The 23,744-nt window shown below is 35.1% G+C and overlaps 1 protein-coding gene across 3 annotated transcripts in view; it reads right to left on the bottom strand.

The window, feature by feature from the left end:
- Nucleotides 1–23,744, bottom strand: part of HBS1L (HBS1 like translational GTPase) — an 88,804-nt gene that overhangs the window by 38,855 nt on the left and 26,205 nt on the right. Inside the window, exons 1-2 of one of the 3 annotated variants that reach the window (XM_040449118.1) lie at nucleotides 13,587–13,595; nucleotides 10,987–10,992 (exon numbers count right to left, since the gene is read on the bottom strand). The exons of the other annotated variants lie outside the window; for them this stretch is intronic. The gene's annotated coding sequence lies outside the window, so the exon portion shown is untranslated. Of the gene's footprint in view, nucleotides 1–10,986; nucleotides 10,993–13,586; nucleotides 13,596–23,744 lie in introns of those variants that run through there. 3 annotated transcript variants of the gene reach the window in all.

The raw sequence follows: 23,744 nt of genomic DNA, 5'->3' as shown, positions 1-23,744 counted from the left end.
AACCTTAGGTAGTACGTACATGTCGATGCTTTTCTAAATCCAAAAAAAATCTGATTTCTGAGTCAAATCTTGTCTGAAGGGCTTTAGATGAGAGGGCTGGAAAGGGAGGGTTATGGTAGAATGGTAGCAAAAGGGTCAACTGACAGAAAAGATAAAAGTGAGATGGACTGGCTGACAATATTAGGAAAAGCAAGAACCACATTTAGATATTTTAGAATTTCTGAGAAGGCAGAAAGGGATGGGATATGAAGCACAGGCAGAATCCAAACTAAGATAGGTAAAAGGCTCTTTTCACTGTAACAGGAGGCAGATACGTATGTTGAGCTGGAAGATGTAAATCCCTAATGGTTAGATTCTATTCTCTCCATAACAAAGCAGCCAGCGACCTAGTGAGACTGAGACTGAACGAGGGAAGTAAAAAAACTGGCGAAGCAAAGAGTTTTCAATAATCATTGCAGTAAGGGAATTGTTGGATAGTACTGAAGACCCACTTAAGATTTGTGATAATAACACCTGAAACTAATGTAACATTATAGGTCAACTATACTCAAATAAAAACTTTTTAAAAAAAGATTCGTGAGGGGGCTGCCTGGGTGGCTCAGTTAGTTGAGCAACCAACTTTGGCTCAGGTCATGATCCCACAGCTCGTGAGTTCAAGCCCCGTGTCATGCTCTGTGCCGACAGCTAAGAGCCCAGAGCTTGCTTTGAATTCTGTGTCTCCATTTCTCTGGCCCTCCCCCACTTGTGCTCTCTTTCCCTCTCAAAAATAGATAAACATCAAAAAAAATTTTTTAAGAATATTAAAAATAAATAAATAAATAAATAAATAAATAAATAAATAAAAAGATTTATGAGGAATGCCTGGATGGCTCAGTCAGTTTAGTTTCTGACTCTTGATCTCAGCTTAGGTCACGACATCAGGGTCGTGAGTTTAAGCCCCGCAATGGGCTCCGCACTGGGCATGAAGTCTACTTTAAAAATAATAAACAAACAAACAAATAAATAAATATCTGTGATAATACATTTATAGGGGAATCAATTTGCCTTTCTTTGTGACTTTTTCTAGCAATGCTCAGCCATGTATGAACAGACACAGAGAAGACATTAACTGCTTCATTTGGTGTTAACTTTCTATCCAACAGGTGCAAAGAGAAAAAGCAGAGAAACAAGGAAGTTAAAGGTATTGGCAAAAAGGGGGGGGTAGTTATTGAAATTATAAATCACGAATTCTAAGTGGGATTAAAGAAATAAAATGTAGAAGGAAGACTACCGATACACTGGGAATAAAGGAGAGAGGCCCAAAGGTCAAGAAAAGGTCATGATTTGAGAGGCACAGCTAGGTGGCTCTGGTCAGAATAAGGACTGTGAATATGTGATTCTGGAGGAAGTGGATTATAGTGAATTGCTGATGAGGTGAAAGTTACTGGAAATCAAGTGGCCAATGAACTCAAAGTCCAGGTGTGGTATTCGTTGGTGTTTTTCCACATGGATGCCCAGGTAAGCTATGATCATTGGAAGCTGAGGGTGAAGAAAACTGTAGACCAACTGCCAGTGAATAAGGAAAAGCAGCCATGAGGTTGCTCACTAAGGACTAACAAACAGGTGGCTTAGGCAAGATAGGAATTTCAAAGGAGCAGAGACATGAGGGGAAAAAAAAAAGGATGAAGGAATAACGGTGTTGGAAAAGGCAGCAAAGAGAACAAAGCTGACATTCCAGACCCTGAGGTTTGAGACACTATAAGTGGAGTAAAGCCAAGGAGTGGAAAAACCACTAGAAAAACAGATTGAGGATTACAGAGGCATTTGACTTTTATGGGGGGGGGGGGGGGGGCAAAAGTTCCAGATTATAGCAAAGTAGAGAGGAGTGAGAGATGAGAGAGGGATAAGAAAGGAGGAAACTGAGAGCACTGATACTGATGATGATGATGATGGCGGTGGTGGGGTGTGTGTAGGTTGGAAGGTGACCCCAAGACATGGAAAAGAGGCATGGTGAATTTTGGCCTCTGTCAAATGAATAGGGGAAAGACCCATAAAGCACAGAAATGTCTCAATCCGGGCTATACAGGACTAATTCCCACTTCCCATTACAATTCATTTTAATAACTTCCAACTGGTTTGCATGTAAAAAACGTTGACCCCACTTACACATTTAATACACTGAAAAACTGTAATTTTGACTTTTTTTTTTTTAAGTAGGTGGGTCATAAAATGGCATAGAAAGTCTTAAGCACAAAAATCACAACATGTGATCCTATAATATTTCTGCAGATGCAATAAATATATATTTCTTTCATTTCTGGTGATTCTTATCTATCAGACATCAAGCCCAAGATGTAGTATTTGAACAATTCAGTCATTTAAGTGAAAGTCTTTTTTTTTTTTTTCTAACAGGAAAATGAGTCCAGTATTATAATTTGATTATCACTCATTAAAGCATAGTTCTGAAATCTTTTTATTTAGGTCACATACCCTTTGAAAAAACTCATGAAAACAATGGGACACGCTTGACAGAAAAAAGCACCATACACACAAAATTTTGCATGCGATTTCAAGAGGTTTAATAATTCCAACTCTAGAACCTTCCCCTTGAGAGATAAACTTGACTCAGGCTATTTTGGAAATATGTTAATTTCAATTTGATGTTACCCACAGTCAAAGAAAAAAGATACATTCAGCAAATTTTCCACTGAGCTGTTGTCAACAGCAATGTGATACACTTCCACTTATCCAACCACATTACAAAACTCCCCTCATAATCAGATGGCAGACAAAACCTACTAATAGGTCAGAAGTGAATGAATAACTAAAATAACCAGTTGTGGATCACTAAGAGACATGAGTATTCAAAGGAGTATTCAAATCCATCACAGAAAAGTGTAAAATGTTCACTGTGTTCTCCCATCCTCCCTAACTAACTAGAAATTCATTCACTCTAACAACCTCAAAAAACAGCATTAAATTGTCATAAAGTCCAAAACACCGTCAGCATGGAATGAATTTTCTATTGCATAGAAAAAAAGAAGCTTGGACTCTGGTTCCTGCTCTGCAACTATTCAGCTCTTACCTACCTTCCAGCTTACGCCGCAGCTCCCTAAATCTCGCTAGCTCGTTTCCTCATCTACAGACCTTCCTCCATTTACCACGGGGCTATGTCCTGATAAACCAGCCTAAGCTGAAAAGATCTTAAGCTGAAAATGTGTTTGATACACCTAACCTACAGAACGTCATAGCTTACCCTAGCCTACCTTAAATGTGCTCGGAACATTTACAGTAGCCTACAGTTGGGGAAAAAAATCACCTAACACAAAGCCTACGTTTTAGTCAAGTGTTGAGTATCTCATGTAACTTACTGAATACTTTAATGAAAGTAAAAACAGACTATAGGGGTACAGAATGGTTGTAAGCATACTGGCTGCTGACCCCTCGATCAGGTTACTGATTGGAAGCTTCAGCTCACTGCCACCATCTAGCATCATGAGACAGGATCACACCACATTACATCCCCGGGGAAAGATCAAAATTCAACATACCGTTTCTACCAAATGCGTATCACTTCCGCACCATTGTAAAATCGAAAAATCTAAGTAGACCCATTGTAAGTGAGGAACCATCTGTACACAATGAAATAAATTAAATGATTTCTAGTTCTGTATATGTCTATGACTCCTAAACCACTAACACGATCTTTAAATCAAATAGCCCACTAGGAAGTAAAAGTAAAATGTGCCATTCTAGAGGAAAAGGATGTCCTCTCTCAAGTCATGTAAAATCCAGCGACCAAATCATGGTTACCAAAAAAATATGCATTCCGAAGATTCACATATTAGTGACCAGTGTTCAGTCTCTAGTAGGGTGGAGGAGAATCGATCATCATTTTGATTTTTCATTCGGATAGAAATGACAGCTATCCAGTTGACCAAGTCTAACCTGCTTGTTTTACAGACCAGAAAAAGAGACAAGAAGTTGAGTGACTTCACGTCAAGTGGCAGGACCAACACTTAATCATCTTACCCTACCTGTCCAATTCACCTTTCTCCTACTCCCAGCTGGCTCTCAAGCAAAGCCTCCTTTTTCCATGCAGTTACTCCTTGATGGGCTGCTTCCTCCAGGGCTCCACTGTTTCCTTTCTTGGCTAAGATCTATTTTTTTTTTTTTTTAAACTCATTGTTTTTTTTTTTTTTTTTAATTTTTTTTTTCAACGTTTATTTATTTTTGGGACAGAGAGAGACAGAGCATGAACAGGGGAGGGGCAGAGAGAGAGGGAGACACAGAATCGGAAACAGGCTCCAGGCTCCGAGCCATCAGCCCAGAGCCCGACGCGGGGCTCGAACTCACGGACCGCGAGATCGTGACCTGGCTGAAGTCGGACGCTTAACCGACTGCGCCACCCAGGCGCCCCTTGGCTAAGATCTAAATAGCAGTGTCTAAATTTTCTCTTAAGTACGAAATTATCCAGGCCTTGTCTTGAAGATCTTTTTCAACACGTATGCCTTTGTAAAGGATACACAGCTCAGCTTCCCTAATACCACCCAAATGTCATTCTCTTGCTGAATTTAATGACAACCTAAGCGTGCATATCCATCCACATGATTCACCCATCTCTGATTCATTTCTTTGGTCTCAAAGCATCTTCAATATTAGACAACTAGCTCTTGGAGCACAGAAACTGCCGTATACATATGTTCACATACTCGACAGCACATGACACAGTGCTCTGCCCACAAGCACTCAATAGAGTTTAGTGATTAACCCCTAAAGGTTTACGTTTTGAAAACATGAGATGATCTCTGGTTTTTGCAAGTTTTCCTCCACCTTTTATTTGGACAATTACCTCAATTTACTCTCTACCTACTACTTGCACTTAATACCAGCCACCCAATGTTTCTGCTTTTCTAGACAGCCACTTTGGCCTTGCTATGGGCACCTCAGTATGCTCTCCTGGCAGGTGCTTTATAAGCTCTTCTGGCTTTATAACCACCATGTAGAGCAGGTATAATTATACCTACTTTAAGAAAACTGAGGTCCAAATTTGTTGATTTTCCAAAGGCTATACAACCTTGGCCTGTGACATAACTAAATAAAAAAAAAAAAAGATATGAATCACATGGTAGCTATTCTCAGAGAGTTTAGATACTATAAACTGAGAGATAATTATAAAAGTGGTAGAGATGTTATAGAAACAAGAAGAAAATTCAAAGTATGCATCTATTTAGAAAAAATTTAAATGAAATGAGATCTGACATGACTCTGAAAAAGAAATTAAAATAACATGAGAAAAAACATATTTAAAGGTCAACCAGGCAAAAATTCTGAAAAAAACTGGGCCTAGTCATAGACAGACAGTAACACAAAAGTGTACCCTACTTTTAGCTTGAACCCAGTTTTTTTTGTTGTTGTCGTTGTCGTTTTATTAATTTGCTTAAGTGTCATGCAAGTAAGTTTCAAGAGTACATAACAACAACAAAAAGAATGATCTGGCAGTAAAAATCCAGACACTATTTTGGGGAGAAACAAGCCACATTGATGCTGAAGTTCATTTGGAAGAGTAGAAGTGAGAATGACCAATAAAATTTTTAAATTAAGAATAGTAATAGGGGAACCAAACTAGGCGATATCAAGAACTCCTATTAAGTTAGAGTAAACTAAAATGAGAATAGATTGATGAATTAGAATAGAGCATCTGCAAATGAACCAACAGGATGTATTTGTATTTGTTATACATAAGAATTGGGAAGAAAAAGAGTAAGAACTGAGTAATGAAGAAATACATAAGAATACACATACAGTTATAGATAGAAATTCAGTATATACAAAGTGATGCTTCAAATCACCAGGAAAAGCATGGGGTATTCAATACTGTATTGGGAATATTGGCCATTTGAGAGGAAGGTTCTATCCTATGTCTATGGTGTATCACATCCATGTGATATGTATATCACATACACAATAAGGAATGTATAAATTCCTTATTGATCAAGGAAATGAACATAAAGGAAAAACATATAAAAATATATTTACAATCTTCAAGTGAGGAAATCTGACAAATTTTACATAAAATTTTTAAATTTCTCCCTGATTAAAGATACCACAAGCGAACATCAAGTATCTGGGGAAATATATATATGGGGTTAATCTATATAATAAAAAGAGCTCCTACAGGGGCACCTGGGTGGCTAAGCCTCTGACTCTCAATTTCGGCTCAGGTCATGATCTCATGATTTCGTGCATTCAACCCTATATTGAGCTCTGTGCTGACGGTGCAGAGCCTGCTTGGAATTCTCTCTCTCCCACTCTCTCTGCCCCTCCCCCACTCATGCTGTCTCTTTCAAAATAATAAACAAAAAAATTTTAAAAGAGCTCCTACAAACCACTTAAAAGAAAACTCAGAAAGAAAAAGTGAGAGATTAAAAACAACAACAACAACAACAACAACCCAAGTCAAATTACACAAGTCAAAGAAAGGTGTGGCAGAGCACAGGGGAGACGTGAATGAGAGGGGGATATAGGGGAAGGAGGACTAAAAAGGGAGGTGGCGGAAGACGAGGGACAGAGGGGGAGAGCCAGCAGACAAATAGGTAGGAGTACTTCTTTTTTATTAGCAGCTAGTGTTGCCAAGCTAAAGGGGAAAGAGAGTGCCATCTGACATTGTTGGCAAGAGCACAGCCTGGTTCAACTTTTGGTGGGGAGGAATGCGATAAAATGAAAATGCTACATAAGTTATACTTCTGGGAATGTGTTCTACAGAAATATTAACATTACTGTGCAACAGTATACAAACAAGATTCTTTACTGTGGTGCTGCCTATAGGGCAAAAAAAAAAAAAAAAATTGTGGGTGGACAATAAGGGAATGGTAACAAATCATGATGCATCTAAACAATGGAACAGTTCACGTCAGATATAAAAGTAGTAAACCTACGTGCACGAAAAGGAAACCATTACACATTAAGTGAAAAAAGAAAGCACTGTAATATTATATAGTAAAGGTGCTGTATCACTATATTAATGGCATTAAAAAGTCCACAGGAATGGAAGTGAACTTTTAAAAGTGATTACATCTACAGTGTGCTATTAAGAAAAAAAATAACTTTCAAAATTCATATACTTCTATGCTATATTATTTTTATAATTAAACATGTTTAAGTGAAAAGCATACATATTAAAACAAGCACTTTAAAACACTAAAAACTCCTCTCAACTTTATTCTTGAGATGCTCTTGATTTTTCTTATAAGTTCATAAAGCAAAATCCTACTATTTGACAGTAACACTTAGAATCATCTTACCACAACCCAAACTCTTCCCATCAATGATCTTGAATACCACATACTACTGAAAACATCCACTGAAAAGTTCATGCTTGGAAACAAGAGTGCCAAGTTCATCCAATCAGTCATTCAATGACAACTTTATATTCTGCATGCTCTATGAAGCTGAAAGTAATGCTCTAAAGAGTTTTGGTTTTTGGAATACACAACCCCCTTATTTAAACTCTGAAGCTCCTTGACAGCATGGGCTGCCATGTGTTGGATTTCTCTATTTTTGCAACCTAAATATTTGATACACTGTACATCGATACATGATTGCTCAATTGAACAAAATAATTTCATGATAGCTCTTTCAATGCTCTAATAAGGGTGAAAACTAAAAGGGAACTATAAATGTGAACTTCTTTGAACAAGGTCATGGCAAAATCCATCCCGCCCGCCTCATATTCTCTAGAGCACGATTTCTCAACCTTGGTACTACTGATGTTTTGAGCAGGATATTTCTCTGTTGCGGGGAGCTGGACTCCCCATCACAGGATGTTTAGCAGCATCCCCAACTGTCTACAGACACAACCAAGTGTCCTTGTGGCCCCAAATCACCTCCAGTTGAGGACTGCTCTACAGGTAATAGAAAAAGCACTGAATACATATTATATACCCTATAATCACTACCTCAAATGTATAGATCATCTCCTAACTCATCCTCTTGCCCCCAAAATGATCAATTGCCTTTTCTTGTCCAAACATAAAAAATCCCAAAGTCACTGTTTTCTGATTCCCCTTTTCCTCAAAACTTCTACATCCAATTAATACTAACTGTATTTACTATTCCTCATAAACATTCCTCAAATTTGTCCTTTTCTTTCCTTTCCCATCTATTTAGGTCAAGCCCATAGAACCCCATGCCTGATTTACCTTTCAAGACTCATCTCTTCCCTATCATTCCCATAAATGAACTGGAATTCTCTGGCATACACATTCTTGTTTTCTCACATCCGTGGCCATGGCCCATGCTATTTCCATGTTCATGAAAATGCCATTATTTTCATGCAAATTATTGATATAAGGAAGCCAAGGCTTCTTGATAATGCATGAATCACAGAGGTCAACTTCAGCACCATATACTATGATCAAAGACTCTTAGATTCATTCTACAAAGATTTACTGAGAGCCTGTGAGGTATAAACACTGGTCCTCCCCACCCCACCCCACCCCTACCCCCCGTGTAACTGGCAACAGAATAAAGAACCTAGAGATACACTTGCATACTTTCATGAACCCCCCCATAATCACTCCATGTCAAAATCCTCCAGTTCACCAGAGTTTGGTAAAGTAGGTAAGACCTGGACTCTCCTTCAACATAGCCTTGGTGGAATCCAGGCTCTGCTACTAACTATGTGACTTCAAGTGAATTATTTAACTTCTGTGCTTAGGTTCTTCATCTATAAAATAACAATAAGAGAACCTACCTAACAGGGATGTTAGGAGATTTAAATAAGTCAATACATGTAAAGCACTCAGAGCAACACCTGACATATATTAAGTACTCAGTGCTCCACAGTAATGACAGAAAGCAGCATAGTCTGTGAGTCTCTGAGATCACCAAAATACCAACTTCCTTTTCTTCGTTTGACACCAGGGAATCCACAGTTACAAATTACTCTCTGGCAATCACATATTAATTCACGATGGGGAGAAGAAAAATGCCAACTGTGTAACACTGTACTAAGCACTGGGATAAACAGATCAAATAATAAGACATAATTCCTATCAAAAAACAGAAGTCTACTAGAGATAACACACATACTACAATGTGAACTATGATAACACAGACAGGCATCAGAAAGGTACTGACCCACCCACACTGAAAGAATTGGGCAAGGTTTCCTTTAAAATATTTCTAATGAATCTTGGAGGACAAAATAAGGATAAGGGGATTGGGAAATAAGACACAATGCCTGAACAATACAACCGCCAATAGATTGGCATGGCTGGGACACAAGCAAAGCGGGTAAGTAGGTTAGACATAAGAATAGAAAAGCAGGCAATGCATTTAGGGCCATGTACAACATTAAGACATTTAACTTGATTTTGAAATATAAGAAGAACCACTAACAGAATCAAAGCATTGGAGTAAAATATCAGAGCTTTTAAAACTTACTCTGACCACAGCATGGAAAATAGACTGAAGGCGAGACTGGAGAAAGAGCAGTTAGAAGACTGCTGTCCTAACACGTGTAAGAAATTCTACGGACTGACCTAAGATATGAACGATAGAGACAGAGAAAGGGATATCCAAGCTATTACAGGGTAAAATTAGGAATCCATAATACCTAGATGTATGTAGACAGGTGAGAGAAGTAAAAGTTCCCAGACTTTCCAGCAAAGAAGAATGAGCAGATGGTTAAGTCATTACCAAATAGAAAACACATTCCAGAGAACTAAGAGAAATCTGCTAGTCAGGGTCTTGCTTCTTTGTATGGGTCCTTTCATCAAGTGCACAATTACAGCAGTACATAGACGAGGACTGCCACCTTTTTTTTTTTTTTTTTTTTTTTTTTACCACTGTTTAGATACAATCTTGGGTCTGTAGGGTTTTGCAAGTTAAATTATAACATGTTCTTGGCACTGGGGACACAAAGATGAGTAACAGTCTCTGTTTTCAGACACAGACATAAAGACAGACAAGACTGAAAGAAAATACAGGCAAGGAAATTAAGAGAATTTTGCAGGAGACAGTGCTATGACTACAGATGAGCAAGAACCGTAGCACAGGGAATAAGAGGAAACAGGCAGGAGAGGAAAATACACTCTTACATCATGATGATGAATTAAATGTTACAGAGGCAGAAAACAGAGATCTTAATCCCTAGGACTCTAAATTAGATATGAATATAGAACATATTGGGTCTGAGATTCTTTCAAGGCAAAGAGAAATTGGATAGAAATCTGGATAATCATGTTTGCAGAGGAAAAGAAATGACAGCATCATTAAAACACATGAACTTAAGACCTGGGAATGGATGAGGTAGCTTACCGAAAATGAAGGCTGAGAGGGCAGGCAATGGAGGAACTCAGATTAATAAAGAGACAGGCAGAAAATAAGCATTCACATTCCTTGTAGAGTTCTCACAAGGAATTTAGAGTCATGGAATCATGCAATTTTGTGGGCTGTATTTTTAGAAGTCACTTGGTCCAGTCCTTCATTTTACAGATGAAAATTTCAAGCAGATTTCTAAAGATCACATGCTTAATTAATGGGAACTTTGCTTCTTTTGTCCAGGCTGCTTCCAAGGCACACTCCCCTTTCCACTCTGTTTCCGGCTGCACCTCCTCCAGACTTCATGGGGTTGATTTCCTCAAGATTACTGAACCAGGTTTACTTTGAAGTTAAATGTATATGAAAACTGCTCAATCAAGTGTCTCTATAAAATGTTAATGCTTTGTCAAGATCATGATCTTGTGATTTCAGTGAGGCTAATCATTAGTACCTATTTGGATACTTCTGGTCACAGTTAAAGTTAAAATCAATAATTATGATTTCTTTTAATATTTGCATTTCAAAATCTCCAAAGAATCTATTTGGTTAGAGCCTAGTAGTTACATCAGTCTCTGCTTACCAAAGAAGTTTCTGTTTGACACAATCTTAATTTCCAATGGGAAATTGGATGGGTAGGCTAAGTTCCCCTAATAACAAACACATAAATACTAACTCCTTAACCTTCTGCTCATGCTGATTTTAGGAGGGGAAAGTGACATTTAGACTCTAAGGCATGCATCATAGCATTAGGCTATCAATTTTAGGTCATAAATGATACTCCCAAATTCTTAACAATGATAACTCCAGACCAAAATGATATGACTTGGAAGTCAAAAACCTTTATTGTATGTATATTCTCATAAAACATATATTGTTTCCTGACTATAATGTAAAATTTCAATATAAAGTATGTGCCTTACCTCTCCATCCAAACTACAAGCTCCAGAAGGGTATTTTTTGTTTTCCAAAACATCCAGTCCAGTGCCTGGTACACACTAGGCACTCAAATATTTTAAAAGATTATATAATTTTATATATGGAAAAAAGCCAGTGATTCTCAGCTTGGGAGAAGAGGTAGATGAAAAAAACAAGGCCATCTCTGCCTCTCTTCCTTTGAAAATCCTTGTCAGTGGAAGATACTGATGCTGACAAAGTATTATTATCTTTCAGATGTCCTGAGACAGAAAAATAACTCAAAATAACATATCTGATATAGGGGCACCTGGGTGGCTCGGTCGGTTAAGCGTCCGACTTCAGCTCAAGTCATGATCTCAGGGTTCATGAGTTTGAACCCCGCGCCAGGCTCTGTGCTGACAGCTCGAAGCCTAGAGCGTGCTTCGGATTCTGTGTCTCCCTCTCTCTCTGCTCTCCTTCTCTATCAAAAATAAATAAGCATTAAAAAAAATTTTTTTAATGACGTATCTGGTATAAAAATATTTTAATAAATGAAAGAGTGAAGTTCATCTAAGTTAAACAATTTGACCACCCAGATTAACATTCTTTGCAAATTATAACCTACCTCTTGTTGACTGGTTTCAGGTTCATAACTAAAAAGATGTTTGAAGATCTGCCTCAAGTCAGGAAATTAGTTCAGATGACCTTTTAAGGTTCCTGCCCTCATAATCCTATTTTTAAAAATAACCAGTTAGCCTATTCAGTGAGAATCTCTTCCCCACGTATATACCATTAATTTCTAAATAACATCAACTATACAATATTTTTTTAACATGTTAATACTATCATCCACATCAAATAGGGTACTAGTTAGTGAAAACTGTTATGCAGGAAATAATACTCTTAAATCCAGTTAAAAATAACTAAGGTGTACTTGGTTTTGCCTATATAAAATTCATAACTAAACATGGGAAATATTACAAGGGGGATGTTCAAAAATATGGGTTTGTTTACTTAATGGCATTAAGTAATTTCAAATTTGAATAATACCTATAAAGATGTAAAAACACTAATATAGAACACTAGTTTTGTTTTAAATTAAAATGCTTTTCATCATCTTTAATCTAGGTTTTTAAAGTATTCTCTGAAACAAACTGGGGTGTAAAAATTGATTCTACATTTAAAACTGTGTGTACAGACAAGTATAAAATATAAAGAAGAAAAATATAGGATACAAAATTGTATGTATAATAATTGTATTAAAAAATCTTGAGATAAAGAATAAATATGCATAGGAAAAAAGTTGAAAAAAACATGGCAAAAAACAAAACTGTTGTCTTTGGGTAAGATAATCATTAATGATTTTCCCCTTCGACATCAAGAATATTACTACTTTGATACTGAAGATAATAGGTTAATAGGTGATTTTAAAGAAAAGGAGAAAATATTTATAAGGTTAAAATAAAAACCTTCAAACTAAATTTACAACAGACTCTTAATGTAAGAAAAATTTACAATTTAAGGTAATTTGGATCAAAACACCTTAAGTTTAAGAAACGTTTAAGGTTATTTAGAAAGAAAGGGGGGGTAGAGGGGAGTTCCAGGTAAGTATACTTTTTGCCATCAATCATCACTGTTCGTAAAAATGTTTCAAATATGCCCAGCACATATAGGTATTCACACACAAAAATAAGATTTTCATAATTTCAAAGAAACCAGTGTTAAATTTTCAATGAAAAACAACTACTTCAAATATGAAACCATTTCAGTGAATCTGACTACATCTTTAAATTCTAGTTACCAGATGTACATTCAAAAAGTACATCAGCTAGGTTACAGAGAATAAACCACTTCCTTCAATATTACAGCTGCACTGACTGTGATTTATTCAGTATGAATTATTTTTTCACTTTAAAACATCCTTTATATAGCATAATTTGCCTCATCAAATCCACCATGCACCACCACTTGCTATGACACAGAAGAAAAAAGTTTTCATTGGAATCAGATTTCAATTTTTATAAACATTACTGAGCCAGAAATCTTTAAAAATTGAAAAACTTCAGATGAACAGATTTCAACCTGTATATTACATTATATACCTTCAAGCAGTATCCACAAAATTTATAATCTAATGTATGTAATGAATTTAAATTATGGTATTATAACTTATTCTATAGCAATTAAACATTCTTGCTATTTCAAGAGTTAAGGAACCAGGGCAAACTACATTACTAATAATGTTCCTTAAGAAAAATCCATTTACATTTTGTTAATATTGCTGGGATAAAAATTTCGTTAGACCAGAAATGGAACAAAACCTTCTTACTTTATAGAATAAAATTATATATATCAAACCCTTCAAAAACTACATTGGTGTGCCTTACCATTCTTCCCTAGATTTCTGTTTCATTTATTCTAAACCCTCCCTGAAGAAATCTCGTCTATATTCCTATCCTTGGGATTATCCACCCTTGGAAACATCCTAACAAATTTTGTTAATACTTCATGTCTTGTTTAGGCATGAATGCGTATTTGAGAAACACCTCCTCAACAACGCAGGATAACCTAAATTTAATGAGTTCCTACTATGTGCCATGAAATGCCATAATGGCTTAACATATAACTTCATTTAACATTATAGGTACCCTAAAAAATAAGAACTATTATTATCTTAATTTTGTGAATAAGGAATTTGTGACACACAATGTGGAGTAATTTGCTAAAGGCACACAGCTAACAGGTGGTTCAACTGGAATATAAATCCAAGCCATCTACACAAGTAACTGTGCTCTTCTCCAAATTACTGTGGGCACTAGCAGTGAGAATCTACTTCTAATCATAAAATGAGAGAAATGCTAAACATTTGGATAGAGAAAAGGCATAGAGGAAAAGGCTCATAGCATGCACATGAGCTGAAGTAAGAAAAAAAGTTTACAAGAACCTTGTTGAAAACTTCAAGAAGGAGTTCCAACTTTAAAAGAGATAAATAAAAATTAAACTGTATTAATAATTTAAAAGGCATTAAGTTTCATTAAGATTCTCATTATCTAGCTGTCATTTACACTTTTATTTTAGTGACTGCAAAATACACACATATGCACACAGACACAGGCCTACATAGGTCAACCTAATCCATATTTCCATCTAGTCCCCAATTTCCTTCCTTAATTCTATCTTTGGGATCTTCAAGAACATGGCCTTAAAGACAGGAAGAGGCTACTGCATTGAATAATCCTAAAAAATAAATAAATAAAATTAAGTTTTAAAAGGACATACAAAATGTCATATACTATCTGCACATATCATCTTGAATTCACATGTGGGACCAAGAGTCATTCCTAAATGATTTAAAAAGACCTGGTAATATTGAACACTATCCATATCCAGAAATAACTCCCTAATAACAAATGTAATGAACTTTAAAGCAATCAGGAAAAAGAAGAAAATAAGGGAAACCAACACGGTTTTAAGAGGCTACTATAGCATAAAAGCTGGGTTAAGTAAATCAGAATACACTTTGAAGTAGATAGCATTATTGCCATTTTAAAGAAGAAAAGAAGTCTCAAATCCAGTCACTTTAGCAAGGCCATGCAGGTAACAAATGACAGAGCTAGTTTGCAAAACACTGATCTAATTTGAGAGCTACCACCCCTCTGATACCACACACTACTGATACATACTGATATGATACATACAAGCCCATGCGTTGAAATTTTTTAAGAAAGTAAAGTTTTACTCTTCGTTACACACTAAAGTAAATTTTAGAAGAATTAAAAGTCAGACATTAAAAAAGCCAGACATTAAAAAAGTCAAACATAAAAAATTCATATAATTCTCTCAAAAGAAAATTTAGAATATGTATTACCTAGAGGTTGAGTTGTTTTGTTTTGTTTTTTACTCCAAGACTCGAACCCAGTAAATTAAAGACAGATAGAGTGAAATTTTTTAAGTTTTTCTATAGAAAAAGAGATCATAAAGAAAAAGACTAGGCAAACTATTTACAATGCGTAGAACTAAAAAAATTCTCTCTTAAACACTGGCCTTAGCAACATATTTATAGATATGACTCCTCAGACAAGGTAAACAAAAACAAACTACTGGGACTACACCAAAGTAATAGTGAAGGAAACCATCAATAAAAAGCAATCTACCGAGTGGGAGAAGATATTTACAAACTATATATCCGATAAGGAGTTAATGTCCAAAATATATGAAGAACCCATAACACCAAAAAAAAAAAAAAAAATCTGATTAAAAACACAGAGGACCTGACTGACATTTTCCCAAAGAATACATGCAAATTGCCAACAGACACATGTAAAGATGCTCAACATCACTGATCATCAGGGAAATGCAAATCAAAACCACAATGAGGCATCACTTCACACCTGTCAAAAGGGCTAATATCAAAAAGACAAGATATAACGAGTTGGTGAGGATGTGGAGAAAAGGGAACCCTCGTGCACAGTATTTGGGAATGGAAACTGGTGCAACCACTGTGGAAAACAGTATGGAGGCTCCTCAAAAAATTAAAAATAGAAATACCACATGAGACAGTAATTCCACTACCAGGTATTTACTCAAAGAAAACAAAAACATCAACTTGAAAAGATTTATGCAAAATGATGCTTACTGCACCATTATTTACAACAGCCAAGACATGGAAACAACCCAAGTATCCATCAATAGATGAATGGATAAAGAAGATGTGACATACACACAAATATACACACAAACAGAATAATACTCAACCATAATAAAAGAATGAAATCTTGCTATTTGCAACAATATGGATAGACCTAGAGAATGTTACGCTAAGTGAACGAAGTAGGAGAAAAGACATGTTTTCACTTACGTGTGGAATCTAAAAAACAAATGAACAAACAAAAAAACACTCTTAAATACAAAGGCTGCCATAGGGAAGGTGGGTGGTGGATAAGTGAAACAGGTAGAGGATGAAGAGGTGCAAACTTCCAGTTATAAAATAAACAAGTCATAGAGATGAAAAGCACAATACAGGGAATAAAGTTACTAATATCTCATGGTGACAGATGCTGATGACACTTATCACGGTGAGTACTGAGTAGCGTATAGAATTGTCGGTCATTATACTGGACACTTGAAGCTAATACACTGTATGTCCACTATACTTCAATAACCACTTTTAATTGGTATCAATAATATAAAGACTTCAAATTAATAAGGAAAAGACAGCCTAATTAAAAATGGGCAAAGGATACAATTAGCAATCCACAGAACAAGTTCAAATAACAAATGAATATATGAACATACTCAATTTCATTAATGATCACAAAAAATGCAAGTTAAAGTAGCAATGACACATTAGTTTCTCACTTGCCAGACTGTCCAAAATCAAGAAAAGTAGTAATACCTACTGCTGGAGAAGGGATGAACCATAACTTTCATAAAGCACTGGCCATATCTATTTAAAGCAAACAATACGCCTTTCAACACAGTAATCCCATTATAGGAAATCAATCTCATAAATCAAAAGCCCTAGATTGTAAGGATCTATATACATAGATGTTCTACAAGCAGTGCTGTTCATAAAAGCAAAAATTGGAAATAAAATGTATGTCCTTTAATATGGTAAATTTTTAATAAATTGTAGTATAACATTATCATGGGATATTACATAAATCACCAAAAGTTGAATAAGTTGAAAATATTCTAGTTGACAATGGATTATAAGAATATGAAATTATAGTATTTTTTAATAAAACATTAATGAAAAATCCCTGTATGAGTGTCTATTTTTATATATTATGTGAAAATAAATAAATATATGGAAGAATCGAATCTAAAAATGGCTAAGTGGGGAGAAGAGCCACGTGGGGCTTACAAGAAAACATCATGAATGACTAAAAAAGGCCTCAGAAAGTCAGGAGTCATTTAATAAGCACCCTAATGCATTACACTTTAATATAATCATGTTTTAACTGCACCTGTTCCTTAGTTAGTAGTAAAAGAGCACTTTATTTCTTTGAACTAAGTTATCACTTGTTGAGCACTTTCTACGTGCCAGACACTGTGCCAACAGTATCACATACGTTATTTTACTTCTTTATAGAAACTTCTAAGTTAGGTACCATTTTCTCATGAGTAAGTGGTATTTTAGACAATACCAACCTCTGTAACAGCACACACAGTGCAGCACACAGATACAATTTTCAGGAATACGTAGGTGACCGTCACCTCAACAAGCAACCCAAAAATGACATAAAAAAGTCACCACCTTTGATGCGTATCCACTCTATTAATGAATGAAAACTTCAATACAAATATAAAATCCATCACTGAAATATAATTATCCTTTATAAAATGTTACAAATGCTATTATGAATAACAATTAAATGTAAGAGTAAATTAGCACAACCCATCCAATTGCTTTAAAATTGCATTAAAAATGCCCATACCTTTTTAACCAGCTACTCTACCCAATACTACTCTACAAATATCTTTGATCAAATAATTGAAAAAACACACAAATGTACAAAATATTTACTGTAGCATTTTCTGGAATAATCAACTAAAAAACTTAAGTTTGCAAAGTGTCTCATTAAATGACAATATTATGTTAATTGCTGGCATACAATAAAGGTCTATGGACAGCTGTTAGGGCAGAGGCAGGGGAAAATGGAGAGGTGTTATGACTATAGAGTTTCAGTTTTGCAAGATAAAAAGTTCTGGAGATCGGCTGCAAAACACTGTGAATATACTTAACATTACTGAACTATACACTTAAAAAATGGTTAATACAGTTGCTTCCGTACCTTGATTACTGTGAATAATGGTTCCATATCTTGGTTGTTGTGAATAAACATGGGAGTGCATATAAACAGTGGTGAATATGGTCAACTTCATGTTATATGTATTTTACCACAATTACGAATAAAATTAAACAAATTTTTAAGAAACTTTTAAAGTACGTAGTACATGACAAAATTACAACAGACTTAAAAAGTGATGTGTGGTCCCATTTAAAAAAAAAAACTAATATTCTCCATATATATAGAAATAGGTACACAATGTATAAGAAGAAGGACATTGGTATTAGAGGCATCTTATTCTGTATGCTGGTTTCACCATGTACTAGTTTTGTGGCCTAGGACAAGAAGTTTAGCCATTTTTGAGCTTCAGATCCTTCAACTGTAAAACTAGGATAAAAATAATCCCTCCTCTTTATGATTATTGAATATTAAAGGAGATAACAGAGATTAAAGACAATGTTTAGTACAATATCTGGCATATAAGTGTTCATTAATATTGTCTACTATTATTGCTTAAATGCATCAAAATGCTATAGTTCTAAATTCTGAATAATAGGATTAAGGTACATGTTTTTTCTTCCATTGGTTCATTTGAATTTTCTAGTTTTACTCAATAAACACTATTATTTATTTAAGCTTTTGCCTTAAAATGGTACCAAGTTATCAACTATTAAAAAAAAAAAAATTAAATTTTTCAAGACTTAAAACCAAACCGAACTGTTGCTCAAGAAATGGAAGACCACAAAGTAGTTCTAAATTAAATAAACTAGAAAAGGACTTCATTTCTTAGGATTGCTCATTTGCAAGGACTTGGAAATTGATACCAATTCTCTATACATGAAGGCCAAGTCTCTTGCCAAATTAATACTATCAAAAAAAAAAATGCTTGAAAGTAATTTTTGAATTCCTCACTAATGATAAAACTGGTTTCCCTGGCAAGGGATTTAATTTTATCCTTAAGATATTTATCAACAAATACCAAACAAGGTTCAATTTTACAATATAAAAGTTTGCTGCAAGTACTATGTAACAATGAAAAGGGCACTGGAGTTCAAAAAAACTCCATTTGAGTTACAATTTACCTCTTAACACCCATGTGAAAGAAGTCAATTTATTTATTTAATATAAGCCTCAGCTTCTTCCACCTAACTCACAGATTCTCCGAACGACTAAATACAATACATACAAAGCCTGAAACACAGTTTACATTTCAATATATTCTATTCCCTATCGTTTCTTGAGAGGTAGCAGCTCCCAGACAGAACACTACATACAGCCAAGAAAAAGAAACAGGTAACATGTTCAGAGGGAAAGCACCTGGCTACATATGGTGTTTCCAGTAAATCATATGTAGCCCTCAGGGGCTACTATAAAGCTCTACAGGAAAGTCTGTGACCTCAATCTAGGTCTCCAATGGCTACCACATGTTTTTCTGGTAAAAAGTGAGTATGAAATAACTAAAATGAATGCTGTCGTTTGCTTCCACTCTATTCCTTGTTGAACTACTTAACAATGCTTAGTATGTACACAAAGCACTCAAAATATACCAAAAGAACTTATAATTGCCTTGGAATGAAACATCAAAGTATATAGCTATAATCAGATTATAATTTCTATGGTTAAAAAAAAAAAAAAGTAATTAAGCCTAAAAGAAAACTCTGTATTTAGCATTCATGCACTTCTTATATGGTACTGGCTCTAGCAAGAAAAAGATAAGCTGTTTTGAGAGGTTAAAGCAAATTATTTTTAAATTAAGCAATTAGTGTTTAAGTTTTTCCAGTGTAGGTGTACATACAAAGAGAATCTTAAGACCCATCTGAGAACGTTCTGAACCAGATGAGTTTTTTCAGTGAAATAAACCACTTCCTTTCAAAAGCCCACATAATTTTAAAGCAGAAAGTCAATGAACTCTGAAGTTTTCTGTACAAGTATAAAATACTTCTAATTGCTTGAATAAAATTACTCAGTGATAAATTAGTGAAAAAAATTTTTCAAAGAGAAAGGTATTTTACAGGGGACATCAAAAATATTAAATATGCCGACTTTAAACTCCTTACAAAAAAGGATTAAAGTAAAATGAAATATATTTTAAGCACTTTACTAAAAGTTCATGTTTAGAAGTGTTTAGAAGTGTCCTCATATTAACAATTTTTCACTGTAATATAGACTTTTCAAATTAATACTGGGATTTATTTCCAGGACATGTTAAAATCTCACAACATGTTCTACCTGAGAAGAAAGAAGGGTGGCATCTCCTCCTAAAACTCTCATGTCATTTGCTTTTCCATTTTGTTGGGTGATGTTTAAGAGACAAACAAAACACAATAAAGAAATAGAAATGATCTTGTTGCAAGCATTTACAACTCTTACAATTTTATCTTTTTTTCAATTCCCTACACCTTCTCTAATGAACAACCTACCATTAAGACTCAAGAATATGAAAATCATTATGTGCATACTTATAATATTTCAGACATTCAAATAGAATACAGATATACTATATATATGAAGATTGCTTAATTGACTTATTAAGAAAATAAGATACAGAAAATAACTATATCCTCACTATGTACAATTAGAGTTTATTTTCTAAATGAAGGGAAAACAAGATGAAATTCAAAGGGAAAGGAAAATGAATAGATTTCTAAACAGTATGAGCAGGGGCGCCTGGGTGGCGCAGTGGGTTAAGCGTCCGACTTCAGCCAGGTCACGATCTCGCGGTCTGTGAGTTCGAGCCCCGCGTCGGGCTCTGGGCTGATGGCTCAGAGCCTGGAGCCTGTTTCTGATTCTGTGTCTCCCTCTCTCTCTGCCCCTCCCCCGTTCATGCTCTGTCTCTCTCTGTCCCAAAAATAAATAAAACGTTGAGTGACACAATCTTATAAAAAAAAATAAATAAATAAAAAAATAAACAGTATGAGCAAGCCAATATTAAGACAAACCTTATCAAAAATAGCTCAACTGTAAAGTATACTATTAGAATATATTTCTCCAAAGTCTCCAAAACTTTTAAACAATCAGTTCTTTTTTTTTTTTTCCAATGTTTATTTTTGAGAGAGAAACACAGAGCACAAGTGGGTAAGGGGAAGAAAGAGAGGAAGACACAGAACCTGAAGCAAGTTCCAGGTTCTGGGTTGTCAGCACAGAGTCTGATGTGGAACTTGAACCCATGCGCTGTGAGATCATGACCTGAGCCAAAGTCAGACACTTAACTGACTGGGCCACCCAGGTCCCCCTAAACAATAAGTTCTTTTAATGATCTGATTAAATAATTATTGGCTACTTTACTTGTAAGGTGATAGCAGTATCAATTTCACGAACTATAAAAAATGTTAAATTTAGATTACATCAGATTCCTTTTCCAGATTTGCAGACCAACTATTTTTCTTAATACTTACTTTTTTTTAGGTCAACTATTTTTCAAGAATCAAAATAAACCCAATGTTAGAAAAAGCCTCCAAAGCAATCAAGAATTAAACCTCACCTCACACAATAATATTCATTGTGTGGGAAATTACTTTCTTCCAAGTTAGGTTGACTATACAATTATAAACATAAATAGTAAGACTTTTTCTGCCAAGAACTTTCCTTTCAAACAATACTACATGTATTTCAATTTCTGGATGTTTTTGTTTAAAAAAAAGAGTCTGTGTTACTCAGTTTGGGGAGTATCTTCTCCTTTGGTAGGTTTAAGTGGCAAGGAAAACACCATCAGAAAACTACAAGATTGTCCCAGGATTTTACTCCCTAAATATATGTTCTTTTAGCAGTCCACTCATGAATGCATAACAAAAGTACACAATAGCCTGTTCAAAGATTATTTGTATTTGCTATTGATTTTCCATTTTGCATATGCTAACAAAATGAACTAAAATGTTATCTAAATTAAGGAGACACACTGACATTTAATGCATTATTGTAGACATCAGAGTTCTAGTTAATTATGCCATAATAAAAGGCTAATTTTCACATAGGTATTAAGTTCTCAGTCCAAAATTCCAAAAGTACAAAAACACTGAAAAAATCTCTAAATGAGAAATAGAAGAAATTTCTCTCTACACTGTTCAGTGTTATGTCATGATCAAGTCAGGCTGATATGGATAGTGGAATCATTATACCTAAGCATTTAAACCTTTGTTACAGTCTGCCTTACTGACAAGCCTATCAAATCAAAATCTAGTTTTACAGCTGAAAAGAGGGTGCTTAATAGGATCAAATGCTCTACGGAAAAATTATACCCTTTCTACCCTATTTTTCTCCCAAAACACATACACGGGGCGGGTGGGGGGAGGGTAGAAAGAGAACTAAGGACAAAAGAGAAAATGATAAAAACACCAGGAGAAAAAGTTGGAAAGTAAGCCAGCAGAACTCCAGAGAAATGCGGGCCAGGGAGTAACACTAGAGAAATAAAAGCCACATCAAAAGCAGCAGCATCAGACTAGCTAGCAACATACAATAATAGAGAGCAGCACACCAGTATCTGCAAAGCCCTCCACAAAAGCAAGAGGGACCTAAAACCATGATCTGTCAACTGGTCATGCAAATACAGGCCCACAGAATCCCTTTCAAATATTCAACAACTTGGGAAATATTTCACACATGTATATTTTGCAAGGAGGGGATGGTGAGCGGTCAAACCAGATGTCACAGTCAAATGAGACAAATAGAAGCCTAATCATGAAAATGCTATTTTAAAATGAACTATGGTTGTTTTGAAAGTAAGGAAGCTTTGAGTACAGAATAAAATAAAAATGCTATACATCTTGGCAATAAATAATACGACTAAAAATACAGGACAAAAAGAGAGAGGGGGCAAGTATAAGAAACTGTAACTTTGACGAGCTCGACTTTTAAATCCAGGACTCATTAAATTAACTGTTTAAAGTTAATAGTTCAGTTAATAGAAATGTAAACATAAAAGTTATAAAGGTAAATATTTTAACTAAGAACTTAAAATATCAACAAAAATTATGAGAAATAGGGAGGGGATGAAGTATAAATTAATTTCTTCATCTTCCATAATGAGAGACCAACGTATTTCTTAGTGCTGGCAAATTAAAGTATGTTACTATGTTACAAAGATAGTACAAATCTCCAAGTTACCAAACAGTACACACCAAGTCAAAATACAGACCATGTATCACAGAAGGTATTATACCTAGCCTATCCTTTGACTCTGACAAACGCAATTATGTCTACAGGAGGCACAAATAACCAAAGTGACTCAAAACATTGAAAGTAAAAGGATGAACAAGTCCAACTTAGGGAAACAATCATGACATTAAACAAATTGAATTTAAGTCAAAAAGCATAAAACAAATCAGAAAGGAACTTTACATTAATGAAAACTTCAAATCCACAGAAAGATCATGTATCTTTACATATCAAAAGGCATAAGGTAAAATCTGTAAGTAATAAGATGAAATAAAATGGAAGGGTATTATATTTTAACTTACCTCTCTCTCAGCCTACAATTAAGGAAACGGATTTTAAGTCAGCCCACTGAACCCTCTAACAATTTAAAAAGTAACTGACAGAAATGTATCATATTAAGTATTCCTCAGACAGAATTCATATTCTTGGCAAGTGCCTATGAAACCATTCTAAAACTACACTGGGCCTCAAAAAAAAAAAAAAATCCTCAGTAAACTTCTAAGGGCACAGACCACATTCTCTAACAGTACAGTGAAATCAGTAATCTTAACAAAAATAACGAAACTCCCACAATAACCTGGAAATTTTAAGAATTTCAGA

Source organism: Herpailurus yagouaroundi, unplaced genomic scaffold (genome assembly GCF_014898765.1).
Source record: "Herpailurus yagouaroundi ecotype Mexico unplaced genomic scaffold, PumYag 198, whole genome shotgun sequence".
Lineage (NCBI taxonomy): Eukaryota > Metazoa > Chordata > Mammalia > Carnivora > Felidae > Herpailurus > Herpailurus yagouaroundi.
This window is presented reverse-complemented; position numbering and strand designations above follow the sequence as displayed.